The sequence below is a fragment of the Bubalus bubalis genome, chromosome 18 (assembly GCF_019923935.1).
Source record: "Bubalus bubalis isolate 160015118507 breed Murrah chromosome 18, NDDB_SH_1, whole genome shotgun sequence".
Taxonomy (NCBI): Eukaryota; Metazoa; Chordata; class Mammalia; order Artiodactyla; family Bovidae; genus Bubalus; species Bubalus bubalis.
Window position 1 is genome coordinate 4,591,775 of NC_059174.1, and position 15,216 is coordinate 4,606,990.

General features: G+C 43.7%; 2 long non-coding RNA genes across 2 annotated transcripts in view; both read right to left on the reverse strand.

The window, feature by feature from the left end:
• The window catches only part of LOC123330213, a 103,308-nt gene that overhangs the window by 40,190 nt on the left and 47,902 nt on the right, over nucleotides 1-15,216 (reverse strand). The gene's annotated exons all lie outside the window — the stretch shown is intronic.
• LOC123330214 overlaps nucleotides 1-15,216 on the reverse strand; it is a 51,057-nt gene that overhangs the window by 7,653 nt on the left and 28,188 nt on the right. The window contains exon 2 of the long non-coding RNA XR_006545944.1: nucleotides 9,305-9,605. This is a non-coding gene — a long non-coding RNA (uncharacterized LOC123330214). The remainder of the gene's footprint in view (nucleotides 1-9,304; nucleotides 9,606-15,216) is intronic.

Below are 15,216 nucleotides of genomic sequence, written 5' to 3' on the forward strand. Positions count from 1 at the left end.
TTTGCATGATAACGATGTGTCGGTGTGGGCTCACTGACTGTAACACGTGGACCACTCTGGTGGGGATGAGGCCCTACTGTATAGCTTAGGGAGCTCTACTCAGTGCTCTGTGGCGACCTAAATGGAGGGAAATCTAAAAAGGAGGGGATATGTGTACATGTATAGCTGATTTATCTTGCTGTAAGTAGAAACTAACACAGCGTTATAGAGCAACTATACTCCAATAATTTTTTTTTTAAAGCTGATTTACTTAGTGGAAATTTTTAAAGTGTGAGACAACTTTCTAAATTATAAATTTTATGAACTCTAAATACAGATCAAGGATTTCCAGAAATTTAGCATCTGATTTGAGATGTACTTGTATGTGTAAAAATACACACTAGGTTGGAAGACTCACTATGAAAAAAATAATGTACAATATCTATGAATCATTTTAAGTGAGTATATGTTGAAATGATGATAGTTTAGAGCAAATATACAGTAACAATTGGTTTCTAAAATTAATAAGATTATGAAATTAATAGGCTAATTTCACATTTTATTTTCTAGTATGATTCCTAGAAAGTCTAATTTATATATATGTGATATGCATTATATATCTATTAGACTGGGCTATTCTAGACTATAAACAAAGTCCTGGAAACAGAAAACGATTATTTAATTATTTTATGTTCACTTCCCAACATAGTATATGGTAAATAATAAGTGTTGAAGAATTATTTCTTTGATATTTAGCGAAGTGAATGATTATCCATATGTGCTAAGGCTGAGTGAGAGTAGGGCTATTTGTTCTGTATTTTCTAGCTCTGTGCTAATTTTTTCCATTGACTAGCATAGGGCTTTGAAAATCATGGTAATAACCACAACTATCATTTTCATTCACCTGCTATGTACACTTTTAATCTATTGGAAATTTGTTGCAAAATTTAGAATGTATGGGAAGTAATCTGTCCAAAGTTATGTTACTCATAGAATTCAGCAAATGCTTGCTTATGAATCACTGAATGAATGAACAAACAAACTGGAATGCCTAAGAAGAATGAGCATAAAATTTTTCTAGGCCTCTGTTGCTTTGAATGTGAATATGAATCCTTTCGTTTTTATCTGATTTGAGATTGCTTGTCCCAGCTTAGAAAGACTCGTAAGAGATTGTCAAGTATGAAACCCTGGAACAGGAACAAGAAAAATACTCTACTGACAAGAAAGTAACTTGCTCAGGTTACAACAATAAATTAGATTTGGAAACACTGAAGACACAGCTGCCTTCGGGAGCCTAAGAGAGAGAAGGTCCTGGCCGTGGCTCCCTCCTCATCTGTCATTTGGCCAAAGATCCTCCAAAAGCACCACAAAACCCAATTAATTAGAAATAGATGAACCTCCATGTTCTTGGGTCCTACAACATTTCAGGCCGACAAGCCGACCTTCCAAGCTGAAGGAGACACACATTTGGCCACATGCTTCGCTCTCAACTTTTAAACCCATGCGTCTATTTTAATGGCAATTCAATCCAGATGGTCCCAGTTATTTGCATTAGATTCATCAGAAGCAATTTTGGAAAGAGGCTTCAATCTAGTAACTTCCTCAGGGCTGTCTCTAGACCTAAACTCCTCCTCCACGGTTCCTCCAGCAGAGTCTGTTGGGTGGTATTTGTATTAACTCAAGACAGCACAGAGATTAAGAGCAGGGACTCTGGAAGCCAGACTGCCTAGATTCAATTATAGAAGCCTCACTGGGTGCCAGGCATGGTTATAACCATTAGCGATTATTTCTATTACGTTTAGGAGCAAGTGACAGAAAGCCGACATTGGAAGGGCCTGTGAATGATAGCTTACTTCTCCTTCACATAAACACAGGTGGTTCAGGCCTGGGAGGATTACCCCTTCTCACCAAGACCCCAATGCCTTCTATCTTGTTGCCCAGCAACCTCAGCACACAATTCTCACCTTCTGATCCAAGACAATGAGCCCAGTTCCAGCCAATTTGCCCACCGTCCAGCCGGAAGGAAGGATGAAAGAGGAGAAAAACCACACTCTTCCTTTAAGGATGCTTTCTAGAAGTTGTACACATTACGTTTCCTGCATCCCATTGAACAAAACTTAGTTGTGGTCATGTATCTTTTAAAGGAGACTGGGAAGTGTAGCTCTTTATTCTGTTATTCTTTATCTATTATTGTTGCAGAAAAAATGAAGGACAGATATTGGGGAACGGTTAGATGTCTCTGTGACAAATTCAGAGTGAAAGATCATAAACGCCATCTCACAGGCACCCCAATGTTCCCAGCAGCACTGTTCACAACGGCCAAGACATGGAGACAACCTAGATGCCCATCGACGGATGAGTGGATAAAGAAGATGTGGTCCATACATACAGTGGAATATTACTCAGCCATAAAGAATGGGATCATGCCATTTGCAGCTACATGGATGGATCTAGAGATGATCATGCTGAGCAAAGTAAGTCAGAAGGACAAATACCATATGATGTCAATTGTAAGGGAGACCTAAACGATGACACAAATGAACTTACCTATGAAACAGACTCACAGACATAGAGCACAGACTTGTGGTTATCAAGGGGAGGGGGAGGGGGTTGGCAGCTTGTGACTAGAGGATGCAAACTATTGTATATAGAATGGGTAAAAATACAAGGTCCCACTGTGCAGCACAGGGAACTATATTCAACATTTTATAATAAACCACAGTGGAAAAGAATATGAAAAGGAGTGTGTGTGTGTATACCTGAATCACTTTGCTCTTCACCAGCAACTAACACAGCATTATAAGTCAGCTAAACCCAACTGGATCTAGAATGCATACCAAATGGAGGAAATCTTGGGGTAATGGAATGTGGTTTGAGAAAACTGCATTTTAACTCAGGACTTGGCCATCTCCACATTGTTTGCTTCTAAATCCCATAAATATAAGCTGCATAAAACACTAAATAAATGTTTATTCTAATTATTGTACAAAAGTGACCACAACTCTCTTTTTTCCACTCTCACCAGAATTATATCCAGGGAAGGCTTCAGATGCTTGTGGATTCAGAAAGAAGAGATCTGGTGACTTGTAACATTGCTTCAGTTGAGAAGGAAGATCCCTCCAGCACCCACCAGCCATCACACTCCTGAGCCACTCTCTTAGCTCTGGGCCCTCCATCATAACTAAGGAAGTGATGACACCCCAACAGGTTCAGGGTGCCCCTCCTGAAACTGACCACAGAGGCTGACATTAGACAAGGCATCTTCCCATTCTGTCTGAGCCTATACAAATAAGTCATTGACAACACATACACAGATAATAGGAAACATATTTTTGGTCAGTGAGTTAGCTTTCTGGTTGGGCTTGAATACTGTAGCAGATCCTTTGAAAGCTTCCCCATTAACCACACGCTCCTTCTGAATAGAAATGTATTTCCCAGCCTTGAGGTTAGGTTTGGGATTGGCTTAAGCCAACCAAATGTATGCAACCCTGTGTCCACAATAATCATTCCAGATTTGGGCATGTGGTTGAATGAGACGTGAAGGAAGAGGTGGAAGGGCTTGGAGAAAGAAGCGTCAGTTGACGTTGGCCGTTGTCTTGGGTTCACAAAGAATATCCAGCCTTAGAATGAAGACATCAGGCCAACAGCCTATATGAAACTACAGCAGGAGGATGAAAGTCGGTCTGTCAAGAGGTTATTGAGTCAGTGGCTTGAAACTTATCTAAAGCTCACTTTCATACAGACTCTGAGATTCACAAGCCGGTAAACTCTGTTTATGGTTTAGGCCTCCTGAGTGGGGGTCTCTGTTAAGCAGTAGTCTAATGGACTGCTGCTGCTGCTGCTAAGTCACTTCAGTCGTGTCCGACTCTGTGTGACCCCATAGACGGCAGCCCACCAGGCTCCTCTGTCCCTGGGATTCTCCAGGCAAGAACACTGGAGTGGGTTGCCATTTCCTTCTCCAGTGCAGGAAAGTGAAAAGTGAAAATGAAGTCGCTCAGTCATGCCTGACTCTTAGCGACCCCATGGACTGGAGCCCACCAGGCTCCTCCATCCATGGGACTTTCCAGGCAAGAGTACTGGAGTGGGGTGCCATTGCCTTCTCCGAGTCTAATGGACACTGGGTCGTTAAATGAAAACCTGGGAGTACTTAACACAAGGCACATTAATCAGGAAGCTGTAGCCAGACATTCGTCACATCAACTATACCAAGATTGGAGTGCTGGTCTACCATTTCAGCTCTCGTGTGAGCACAGGCAAATTATTTGAAGAAAATGTGGAGTCCTGCCCCAGGGCTTTAGAAGGGAGGGCTTGTACCAAGGCCACAGAAGTGGAACCCACAGCCCTCCGAAGCTGACTGAGCCCCTTTGTAACTTGCCAAAAGCCCCCCAATCATCACTAGGAGGCTTCCTGACCCCAAACTAGGCAAAAACACCCAACCCAGCAGTCACCCTTTCACACCCTAACTAATCACCTAATGCCAACCTTTTAGTGGAATTTTCTTTGTCTTGAGGCTATAAAAATTGGCTACTAAACCATGAAAAGCGTCGGCTCTCCCTTGAGACGGCCAGCTGTTCTAACTGTCCTGCTGGCTCTCCCTGGTCTGTCGGGCTGGCCCGCTGTGCTGGCAGTGGGCTCATTATCTCTGCTCTTTGTTCCTAACTCACTGCCTTCCGAGGTGCCCTGTGTCTAGAAATTCTTTTCCAAGCCACGCTCGGACAGCCTCAACAGAAAACATGAAACTGCTTCTTAATCAGGAAATGGGGAATAACTGTATTGCTGCTAGGGCTTCCCAGGTGGCGCTAGTGGCAAAGCTCCAATGCTGGAGAGGCAAGAGACGAGGGTTCGATCCCTGGGTCGGGAAGATCCCCTGGAGGAGGAAATGGCAACCCACTCCAGTGTTCTTGCCTGAAGAATCCCATGGACAGAGGAGCCTGGAGGGCTACAGTCCATGGGGTCGCAAAGAGCTGGACGCGACTGAAGCCACTGAGCACACAGGCTTCTCTTGGGGCTGTTGTGTGTATAATACATACAATCTAAATGAGCTTGCCCTGGACCAAGCCTGCTTCCTAAACAGAGAAATCAATAAAGACATAATACAGTCACAGATAAAGGGAAGCTGTGTGTGAAGAGTCTAACATAAACTCAAAGAGGAAGGTGGATAGAGCCTGGATGGACAATGGTGGACCCTAAACTTTGTAAGACATCACATGGTTGACAGGGAGCCCAGACATTTCTCAAGTAAAGTTTACATATAGTTAAAAGAAAACAAAACCCTTTTATGGCCTGGTTCTGTCAGTTTTAACAAATGCATGCAGTTGTATAACCATACATCATAGTCAGGGCATGGAACTGCTCCATCATCACCCCCCCAAATTCCCTCATGCTCCTCTGATATCAACTTCTTCCTGCACCCCCAACTCCAACTCCCAAGAGATCAAAACAAATCATGGATCTGTTTTCTGCTCCTACAATTTAACCTTTTCCAGGATGTCATATAAAAGGAATCATGTGTTAGGTCATCTTGTGAGTCTGACTTCTTTGGCTTAGTAGAGTGTGTTGGAGATTCATCTGTGTTGGGATTAAATCTTTTGCTTTTATTGCTACACTGAACATATGACTACGAGAGACAAGGGGTGGAGTGAATAGCCTTTCCCTTCTCCAGGGGATCTTCCCAACCGAGGGATTGAACCAGGATCTCCCACATTATAGATGGATTCTTTAACAGCTGAACTACCAGGGGAGCCCCCAGTGGTAAAGAATCTGTCTGCCAATGCAGGTTAGATGTAAGACACACTGGTTCGATCCCTGGGTCGGGAAGATTCCTTGGAGAAGGGAATGGCAATCCACTCCGGTATTCTTGCCTGGAGAATCCCACGGACAGAGGAGCCTGGTGGGCTACATTCCATAGGGTCACACAGAGACGGACACAACTGAAGCGACTTAGCACAAACATGTGATTAAAGCCTACCTTCTTTTTTAGTTGTTGATTTAATTTGATTTAATTAATTTATCTAATTCATTATGATTTAATCTAATTGCACAAAAATTTGAAATTATAACTCCTTTAGATTTCTGAGAGGAAGATTATACATGCCTCCATATTCAATTCAGCACTGTCACATTGGAATCATACAGTGAATTTCAGCAACACCTCAAATTATATAAAACAAGCAATTTTTAAAGCTTCGTGGAATGTTTTATGCTAATGATAAAAGCTTTTTTTTTTTAACTGGCAATTTTGGATTATAATGTATCAAGTGGCTAATACTGTAAAATGTAGGTCACTGAATATCATGGATTTTGAACTGGTTTCTGCTCCTAAAATCAGATCATCCACTTAGGTGGACAACCAAAAATTCCCTTCACTCTAAAAGCCTCAATTGTGTTTCTTAAAAAAATAAGATTTGTGTAACCAACTGTCTTCTATGGGTCAAGGATTATGGTAATAGTGAGATCAACTATTACAATCATGCTAATGTTTTATTTTCAAAAGCACTTTGTAAGAAAATATGAGCATGGCTTCCAATAGGAATGCCACACCTGGACTCAACACCCAGCTCAGATTTTGGTTTTGCAAGGTAAAGCCTACCTTTCCTCTTAACCATGTATGCCACACAGGATGACAGACAGAGAGCTCACTTCCAATGACCATTTGCATACCCCTAATTTTTTAACTGTTTCTATTGAAGTATGGTTCATTTACAATGTTGTGTTAGTTTCAGGCGCAGAGTGATTCTGTTATATACATACATATGTATTCTTTTCTAGATTCCTTTCCATTATAGGTTCTTACAAGATACTGATAATAGTTCTCTGTGCCATACAGCAGGTCTTTGTTGTTTTTCCATTTTATACACAGCAGTTCAGTTCAGTTCAGTCGCTCAGTCACGTCCGACTCTCTGCGACCCCATGAATCGCAACACGCCAAGCCTCCCCGTCTATCACCAACTCCTGGAGTCCACCCAAACCCATGTCCATTGAGTTGGTGATGCCATCCAGCCACCTCATCCTCTATTGTCCCCTTCTCTTCCTGCCCTCAATCTTTCCCAGCATCAGGGTCTTTTCTAATGAGTCAACTCTTCTCATGAGGTGGCCAAAGTATTGGAGTTTCAGCTTCAGCATCAGTCCTTCCAGTGAACACCCAGGACTGATCTCCTTTAGAATGGACTGGTTGGATCTCCTTGCCATCCAAGGGACTTGCAAGAGTCTTTTCCAACACCACAGTTTAAAAGCATCAATTCTTCGGCGCTCAGCTTTCTTTATGGTCCAACTCTCACATCCATTCACGACTACTGGAAAAACCATAGCCTTGACTAGATGGACCTTTGTTGGCAAAGTAATGTCTCTGCTTTTTAATATGCTGTCTAGGTTGGTCATAACTTTTCTTCCAAGGAGTAAGCGTCTTTTAATTTCATGGCTGCAGTCACCATCTGCAGTGATTTTGGAGCCCAGAAAAATAAAGTCTGACACTGTTTCCACTGTTTCCCCATCTATTTGCCATGAAGCGATGGGACCAGATACCATGATCTTAGTTTTCTGAATGTTGAGCTTTAAGCCCACTTTTTCACTGTCCTCTTTCACTTTCATCAAGAGGCTCTTTAGTTCCTCTTCACTTTCTGCCATAAGGGTGGTGTCATCTGCATATTTGAGGTTATTGATATTTCTCCTGGCAATCTTGATTCCAGCTTGTGCTTCTTCCAGTCCAGCATTTCTCATGATGTACTCTGCATATAAGTTAAATAAGCAGGGTGACAATATACAGCCTTGACGTACTCCTTTTCCTATTTGGAAGCAGTCTGTTGTTCCATGTCCAGTTCTAACTGTTGCTTCCTGACCTGCATACAGGTTTCTTAAGAGGCAGGTCAGGTGGTCTGGTATTCTCATCTCCTGAAGAATTTTCCACAGTTTATTGTGATCCACATAGTCAATCTGCTATTCCCAACTCCTAATTTATTGCCCCCAGCAACCACTATCTCGTTTGTTTTCTATGTCTGTGACTCTATTTCTGTTTTGTTAATCAGTTCATTTGTATCACTTTTTTAGATTCCACATATAAGGGATATCATATATTTGTCTTTCTCTTTCATTTAGGTGGTAATCTCTAGGTCCATCCATGTTGCTGAAAGGGCATTATTTCATTCTTTTTTTGTGACTGGTAACATTCTACTGTGTGCCCCTAATCTTTATATGAACTTGGAACTGTTGAAGAGTAAAAAACAGGCTATGGAATGAACTGTGTCTCCCCACTAAAATTCATGAGTTGAAGCCCGAACTGCCAACATGACTGCGTTTCAAGATAGAGTCCTTAGGAGGGAATTAAGATTACCTGCTGTCATAAGAGCAGGGTCCTAATCTGACAGGACTGGAGGTCTTACAAAAAGAGGGAGACCCAGGCTCTCACATGAAGACACCACGAGAAGATGGCCATCTGCAAGCCAGAAAGAGAGTCCTCTCCAGGAGCTGAGCCTGTTGGACCTAATTTGGGACTTTTAGCCTCCCTAACTGTGAGAAAACACATTTCTGTTGTTGAAGCTACCCAATCTGTGGTCCTTTGGTATGGAAGCCCCAGCAGAATTGAACAGAGTGACTCAGAAGAAAAACCTGGGGTTGGTAATCAGTGAACAGGTCAGGTCCTAACATCTGTTTCTTCTTTGTGGGATAAAGGTGGAAACAGCCTTCCATGCAGCCTCGTGACAAAGACTGAACTACAGGGGTGATATATGTAAATCGCTGAGCGCAGCTCTTTGCACCTGGAAATGCTCGACACACACGACACTTCCTGTTGGCCGGCTCTGTGTCCCTCCTGCAGCCAATGTGAGCCCTGCCACATACAGGGATATGCCAGAAAATAGTTGCAAAACGCAACTGGAATGTGATTGGACGTGCCAAAGGACCTCTCATATTTTAATTTTTTTTAATATGCAGAGCAAAGTAGTTGAAACAAATGAATGTGTCTGATATTTGACACTCATCTATTCTGTTTCTCACAATCTAAACAGGAAAGAATCTTAGGGTAGTCATTTTCACTGGGATATAAGCAGATTTCAGTCAGTCATTGCCACAATGAGAGGTCTACGTGTTAGTTACGGGCTTCCCTGGTGGCTCAGAATCCGCCTGCCATGTGGGAGACCTGGGTTTGATCCCTGGGTTGGGAAGATCCCCTGGAGGAGGGCATGGCAACCCACTCCAGAATTCTGGCCTGGAGAGTCCCCATGGACAGAGGAGCCTGGAGGGCTACAGTTCATGGGGCCGCAAAGAGTCAGACACGACTGAGCACAGCACACATATTAGTTACCAGGAATGAAAAAGAAGCCTGGGTACTTACGTCCCTGGAGCATGACTTGTCGACAAGAAGAGGGTGGAGGAGGGGAGCAGACAGGGAGGTGCTTTCTTGGGCACCTGAAACCATAATTGGTAAGGAGGAATGAAGCGTGTCCTTGGACTTCACATGCCCCCAGGGAGGGAAGGAGGAACAGGTGGCCGTGTGGACCAGGCATGGACCCCCTTGGTGGTGTGCTGAAGCAGGCTCCTTCTAGCTCCTGAGAGCCCGCTGTGGATTCCTCTTCCCAATTCCACATTCAGTTGTGCCATCTTGTTGGCAAAACTTGCCATGGTGGGAGTTCTTTCTACAAAAGGGAAAAAAAAACACACACACACACAAAACTGCACAATGCTGTACAGTTGGGCTTCCCTCACCCTCCAGGGAGCTGGCGGTTAGACATTTACCAGCACACCACTGCGTCCATGGCCCAGGCTTGATCTTGCCTCCCAGGGTTTCAGAAAGCTTTACGGTAAGGTGAAGAATGGATAGCGGGGGTCTGGGATCCACAGGCCACAAGAAAGCGTCAAGGAAGTTAAGGGGGCCCAGATTTTGGAGTTTGGATGCCAGCGTTGTGTTAGTCACTCAGTCGTGACCAATTCTTTGCGACCACATGGACTGTAGCCTACCAGGCTCCTCTGTCCATGGGACTCTGTCCAGGCAAGAACACTGGAGTGGGTTGCCATGCCCTTCTCCAGAGGGTGTTCCTGACCCAGGGATAGAACTGGGATCTCCTGCATTGCAGCCAGATTTCTTTACCATCTGAGCCACTAGGGAAGCCCTTGGATGCCAGACCTTGTTTTAATTTTCACCATTTTTGAGATTCAGTGGATTATTTGTGGCCTCGTTCTGAGAATTAAACCATGGATTTTATTGAGAAAATAAATATGGTTTATTCTCACAGACTGGCTGTACTTTTTTAACCTAGCAACTTGACTTCCAGTGAAACAGTCCCTCTGAATAAAAGTATTAAGAATGGGCAAAGATTTAGGCACCAGAAGGTTCCACACAACATTCACTATCATGCAGTGTGTTTGGGTAATACCTAACATCTGACAACAGGGAATTCTGCTTAACTTTATCATGGTGTGTTCATATAAATGGATAGTCTTTAAATATTCTTCTAAAACTTGATTTTTCTATTATGGGAGAAGACTCATGATAAAAATAGAGAAGAGTAAATTGCAAAAGAGAGTTATTTAATGATTAGAACTTTATAAAATGCAAAAACATTGATGGTTATAGAGTAAATTTTGAATGGAACCCTTTTTTCCTTTGGTGCTTTTCTGCATTTTTCAATGTTTCTGCAGTGAGAATGTATTACTTTATGAAATAAGAAAAAAAAGAAATACTATTTTTTAAACTCATTTCTCCAACTAGATAATCTAAGAAGTTAAATCATAAAATTTGGTTTACTGCTAAGTTGCTTCAGTCATGTCCAACTCTGTGCGACCCCATAGACTGCAGCCCACCAGGCTCCCCCGTCCCTGGGATTCTCCAGGCAAGAACACTGGAGTGGGTTACCATTTCCTTCTCCAATGCATGATAGTGAACAGTGAAAGTGAAGTCGCTCAGTCGTGTCCGACTCTTTGCGACCCCATGGACTGCAGCCTACCAGGCTCCTCCATCCATGGGATTTTCCAGGCAAGAGTACTGGAGTGGGTGCCATTGCCTTCTCCAAAATTTGGTTTATCTATATATTAATAAAAGTAACACTAATTGACAAAATTTAATAACATCTAAGCCAAATTGGCAACATAGCAAGGATTATGAAATCAATGATTGTATCTGATACAACTATTTCTTTCTCCTCCTCCCTAGTCAACCACCTTGCTCTTCTTCTTCTAACAATAATATTTATTAAGCGTTTTCCATATATCAGCCATGGTGCCAAGTAAGTGAAATAATTTATTTATTCTTCAGAAAAAAACCCTATGAAATAGTTACTATTTCATAATATTTACATCTCCATTTTGCAGATGGAAAAGCAAATGCTTTGACTTATAAATAACCTGCCCAATCCTCACAGCCAGTCAGTGCCAGACCCAACATCAAACTCTAGTTCACAAAAGCGGGCATTTTGCACTGACAACAAATAATCCAATTAAGCTCATAAAGTCTCACTTTTAAGGAGATGATAGGCTCCACACTGACAGTATTAAAGTCGATTCACATTTTCAGTTTCCATGGATTGCTTGGGCTGAGCTGACAAACACATTCTAGAAGACTGCTGCTGCTACTGCTAAGTCGCTTCAGTTGTGTCCGACTCTGTGCGACCCCATAGACGGCAGCCCACCAGGCTCCCCCGTCCCTGGGATTCTCCAGGCAAGAATACTGGAGTGGGTTGCCATTTCCTTCTCCAATGCATAAAAGTGAAAAGTAAGGGAAGTCGCCCAGTTGGGCCCAACTCTTAGCAACCCCATGGACTGCAGCCCACCAGGCTCCTCCGTCCATGGAACTTTCCAGGCAAGAGTACCAGAGTGGGGTGCTGTTGCCTTCTCCGTCTAGAAGACTAGGAAGGAAATTACAAATCAATGAACCACGTTGCAGGTACCTATTCTAAAACAAAAAGGAGAGAATTCCTTGGTGGTCCAGAGGTTAGGACCTGCAAAACACTTCTTAGCATTATTCTGAGAGTTTGAGACCTAGTAGGAGAACAGACGATGGCACCCCACTCCAGTACTCTTGCCTGGAAAATCTCATGGGCAGAGGAGCCTGGTAGGCTGCAGTCCATGGGGCCACGAAGAGTTGGACACGACTGAGTGACTTCAGTTTCACTTCTCACTTTTATGCCTTGGAGAAGGAAATGGCAACCCACTCCAGTGTTCTTGCCTGAAGAATCCCAGGGACGGGGGAGCCTGGTGGGCTGCCGTCTATGGGGTCGCACAGAGTCGGACACGACTGAAGCGACTTAGCAGCAGCAGCAGCAGCAGCAGCAGGAGAACAGTGGTGAGGTGACCGAACTAATGGCATTCGCAGTATTCCTTTTTAAGGAAACACTAGTGCTCCCATGCTCAGCCCCTGCTCCTTCATTCATTTTTCTTTTTTCACCCAGATCCTGTAATAAAAGCACGACACTTTGCAGCCTGAGACTAGATTCCTGGAACTCCCCCTACGCACACCCACAAAGCATCCGAGTGTTGCCTCTTCTCATTAGAGCGGCTCTCAGTGCGACGTCTGGCTTGCCAGGTGGACTTCCCTTTGCGTCAATACACGAGCTGTCCAGCAGAGGGCAGGCTTGCACAACGCACCCGGGGATTCTCTCCAGTTAGGAATAAAAAGGGAGAGATGGTCCAAACCTACCAGCATCGAGGGAGATTAAAACACAGCGCAAACCATAGCCTGTGTTCTTAGAGACGACAACATGAGAAATATTCCACACTGGGAGTCGTACACCTGGTCGCCAGAGTCAATCTGGGAGTCACTTCACCCGGCCTCAGGTGAAGTCCTCATGGCTGGACCGGCCCTTGTGGTTCTTATTATAATTGCAAGACCCCCACAGCAATAACCATCAGGAAACTCTGAAGTGCAAACGATTTATAACTTACGGGGCCTGGAAATTACATGGCACACCTGAGGCCACACAGCGAAGTCACGTGGGGAGAGAGGAGGGGAGAGAAGAGGAAAGAGGGGCAGAGAGGGTGAACCAGAACCGGGTTCTGCTAGTACTAGGTCCAGGGTAGGGCCTGGGGTTTTGCAGGCTCGTTCCTAATTGGGGAATTTAAAGCATGGAAAGAGGCCAAATGGTCAGTTACTGAAATCAATCACGATTTCTGAAACAAAGAAGCCTGGGGTAGAGGACTGGTTTTCCAGTCTAGCCCCGTGAGTGACTGGTGTTTATTTCAAAGAGATAGCTTTGAAGTGGATGTCTCAGCCACTTAAGTCAACCACTTGCCTTATGAAAAGAAAAGCCCACTGTCCGCGTTTACACTACGAGGTCTCAATTTCCCCAGCAGGGTAGTGAAGGCATTCTCTTAGAGGATCCCCAGTTCTTATTTCTCCTGTAAATTTCTAATACTACATTCTGATCTGACCTGAAGTAACGCTTCTGAAGTTGTGATCTTGCTAAATGCAAACTGAAGTATGTGTGTCCTCGGTTTTTAACATGAGAGTAGGGGTTGAACATGAGCTCTTTTACCTTGATGGCTCCAAGTTTCTCTTTCCAGCAGAGGGCGAGACTGTCTTCCCAAGTTTGACTCAGCAGTTGGGGTGGTTGAACCAGTAGAAATTATAATAGGCTAATCCCACGTCCAAGGAGCGGTAGCTGCGCAGGCACAGGAGGGCCGAGAGAGGCTACTCCACATTCAAGGTCAGGAGGGGCGGCAGTGAGGAGATACCCCTCGTCCAAGGTAAGGAGCAGCAGCTGTGCTTTGCTGGAGCAGTAGTGAAGAGATACCCCACGTCCAAGGTAAGAGAAACCCAAGTAAGATGGTAGGTGTTGCAAGAGGGCATCAGAGGGCAGACACACTGAAACCATAATCACAGAAAACTAGTCAATCTAATCACACTAGGGCCACACCCTTGTCTAACTCAGTGAAACTAAGCCATGCCATGTGGGGCCACCCAAGACAGGCGGGTCATGGTGGAGAGGTCTGACAGAATGTGGTCCACTGGAGAAGGGAATGGCAAACCACTTCAGTATTCTTGCCTTGAGAACCCCATGAACAGTATGAAAAAGCAAAATGATAGGATACTGAAAGAGGAATTCCCCAGGTCAGTAGGTGCCCAATATGCTACTGGAGATCAGTGGAGAAATAACTCCAGAAAGAATGAAGGGATGGAGCCAAAGCAAAAACAATACCCAGCTGTGGATGTGACTGGTGATAGAAGAAAGGTCTGATGCTGTAAAGAGCAAGATTGCATAGGAACCTGGAATGTTAGGTCCATGAATCAAGGCAAATTGGAAGTGGTCAAACAGGAGATGGCAAGAGTGAATGTTGACATTCTAGGAATCAGTGAAATAAAATGGACTGGAATGGGTGAATTTAACTCAGATGACCATTATATCTACTACTGTGGGCAGGAATCCCTTAGAAGAAATGGAGTAGCCATCATGGTCAACAAAAGAGTCCAAAATGCAGTACTTGGATGCAATCTCAAAAACAACAGAATGATCTCTGTTCGTTTCCAAGGCAAACCATTCAATATCACAGTAATCCAAGTCTATGCCCCAACCAGTAATGCTAAAGAAGCTGAAGTTGAACGGTTCTATGAAGACCTACAAGACCTTTTAGAACTAACACCCAAAAAAGATGTCCTTTTCATCATAGGGGACTGGAATGCAAAAGTAGGAAGTCAAGAAACACCTGGAGTAACAGGCAAATTTGGCCTTGGAATACGGAATGAAGCAGGGCAAAGGATAATAGAGCTTTGCCAAGAGAACGAATTGGTCATAGCAAACACCCTCTTCCAACAACACAAAAGAAGACTCTACATATGGACATCACCAGATGGTCAACACCGAAATCAGATTGATTATATTCCTTGCAGCCAAAGATGGAGAAGCTCTATACAGTCAGCAAAAACAAGACTGGGAGCTGACTGTGGCTCAGATAATGAACTCCTTATTGCCAAATTCAGACTTAAATTGAAGAAAGTAGGGAAAACCACTTGACCATTCAAGTATGACCTAAATCAAATCCCTTATGATTATACAGTGGAAGTGAGAAGTAGATTTAAGGGACTAGATCTGATAGATAGAGTGCCTGATGAACTATGGATGGAGGTTCGTGACATTGTACAGGAGACAGGGATCAAGACCATTCTCATGGAAAAGAAATGCAAAAAAGCAAAATGGCTGTCTGGGGAGGCCTTACAAATAGCTGTGAAAAGAAGAGAATCAAAAAGCAAAGGAGAAAAAGAAAGATATACCCATTTGACTGCAGAGTTCCAAAGAATAGCAAGGAGAGATAAGAAAG